This window comes from Penaeus monodon, chromosome 5, assembly GCF_015228065.2.
Source record: "Penaeus monodon isolate SGIC_2016 chromosome 5, NSTDA_Pmon_1, whole genome shotgun sequence".
NCBI lineage: Eukaryota > Metazoa > Arthropoda > Malacostraca > Decapoda > Penaeidae > Penaeus > Penaeus monodon.
Genome location: NC_051390.1, coordinates 48,412,383 through 48,414,885, shown reverse-complemented (window position 1 = coordinate 48,414,885; position 2,503 = coordinate 48,412,383).

Sequence of the window (2,503 nt, the reverse complement as noted above, 5' to 3'; positions counted from 1 at the left end):
TTTTTCTTTGCTGTGTATATGTGTTGTGTGTGTGTGTGTGTATGTGGTGTGTGCTGTGTACCCCAACTACCCAATACAAAATTTTCTTCCCCTCACCTTCTCCTCCAGTCCTCTCTCTCCCTTCCTTCCTCTTCCTTCTAAGTTTTCCTCACCACTATCAATTTATTTTCTCCTCCCTTGCTTTCATGTTTTTTGGTTTAATATTTCTCGTATTTTTCATTTTCTCTTTCCCTGAGGCGTCCTCTTCCTCTTCCTCCTCTTCCTCCTCCTCCTCCTCTTCCTCCTCTTCCTCTTCCTTCTTCTCCTCCTCTTTCTTCTCCACCACCACCTCCACCTCTTCTCCCTTTCCTCCTCTTCTTCTTCTTCCTTCTCCTCATCTTCTTCTTCCTCCTTCTTCTTCTTCTCCTCCTCCTCCTCTTCTTCCTCCACCTCTTCCTCCTCCTCCTCCTCATCCTCTTCCTCCTCCTCTTCCTCCTCCTCTTCCTCCTCCTCCTCTTCTTCCTCCTCATCTTCTTCCTCCTCCTCCTCCTTCCTTCGTCTACGGCATTTTCCCAAGATCAAGGTAATTTTCACTATAACATTTATTGTTATTATTAGTATCACTATTACAACCATTCTTGTTATCATCATTATCATTAGTTTAATCGCTATTATGATTATCACCATCACCTTTTAATACTTATTACGAGCATTTTATTTTATCCTGTTGGTATATTCTTCCCTCTTTATCAGTTATTCCCCTCACTCTTCTACGTAAAAAAGGGACATCTTTATCATTGAATGTTTTCCTCTCGACGGTCAGAATTTCCATGGATTTCTTTAATGATTTCACTTACAATTAACACAGTGGTGTTTTTTACTTAACGTATGTATAGGCCTCCCCCCTTATATTTCTATCCCCCCCCCCTCTTTATCTTCTCTCCTCCCTCATCCCCATTTTCTCTTCCGTTAATACATTCTGATTAAAAAAAAAAAGAAAAAAAAATCGCTCAAAATATAAGATTTGATCTCGAGTGTTTTCATTCTTTTCCTAAAAAAAAAAGTCTTTTCTTTTCCTCTCGCTTTCCTCCTATTCTCCTTTTCCTCGAATTTATTCTATCCTTTGCCCCTACCCCTTCTATCCTTCCTCTTTTCTCTTCTCCTTCTCTTTCCTTTTTTCTCTTCTCCTTCTCTTTTCCTATATTCATGGCACCGTAAAAAACACTTTCCTTTTCTCTACCTTTTCCCTTTTCGCTTATTTTCCTCCTCCTCTTAGACACTTCACTTTCACCTCTTTGCTTGTACCTATAAATTTCCCTCTTCCTTGTTCTCAATCTCCCTCTCCCTCCCTCTCTCTTCCTCTTATTCTCCCTCTTCTTCTCCCAATCTCTCCCTTCCTCTTATTCTTCCTCTTCCTCTCCCACTCTCTCCCTTCCTCACTCTCGCTCTCCCTCCCCCATTCTTTGTTTCTCTCCTTTCTCCTCTTTTCTCTATTTCTCGTTCTCCTTCCTCTTCTCCCTCGCTCTCTCCCTCTCCCTCCCTCTTTCTTCCCACCTTCCCCTTTCCATCCTCGCTCTCCCTTCCTCCCTCCCTCCCCTCCCTCCCCTCCCATCCTCGCACTCCCCTCCCCTCCCATCCTCCCTCCCCACCCCAAACATACCCACCCCCCTCCTTCTCCCCTCACCCCACCCCCCCCCTCCCTCCCCTCCCCTCCCATCCTCGCACTCCCACCCACCCCTAACCCACCCCACTCCTTCTCCCCCTCCCCCCACCCCCTCCCTCCCCCACCCCACCCACAGAGTCCTGCAGAGCCTCACTCAACCACCTCCTTGAAGGACCTGCCGCCTCTCCATCTCAATTTTCCTTCGCCACTGATGCTGCGGAGATCACTTCCGGTGGACGCGTCGCGCATGGTGGCCTTGCAAGATGAAAGCTGCCAGGATGTTGTTTGTAGTCGGTGGTGATAGGGACTTTGCTGTAACTACATTCGCTTTTTTTATTTATTTGATTATTTTTTATACGTATGTGTGTGTGTTGTGTGTGTGTGTGTGTCCGTGCTGGTGATTATGGCCGTATATTATGTACAAGTGTTTAAGTATAATCGTACAACACACACCCCCCACACACTCAACACACCACAAACACACCACACACCACACCACACCACACACACACCACACACACACACACACCCCAATATTATATATAATATGATATATATATTATAAATTATATATTATATAATTATATCAAATCAACAAAAAGGGCAGGTTTCCCTTTGAACCCAAGTAATACGTACCCTAGGAATATTTTGTAAATTTGGGGTTTAACCATTAAAAATGTCCACCGGGAAACCAATCTTTAAAAACCAAAAATTTTTGGAAAAGCAAAAACACTTTCTTTTCACTTTATCGGGTTTAAAATTTTAAAAAACCTTTTTTTTTTTTTTTAAAAACCCCCAAAAAACCACCGATGCGGCCCCCCTTCACCCTTTACCCTTCCCCTTCCCCCCTTTTCCCCCTTA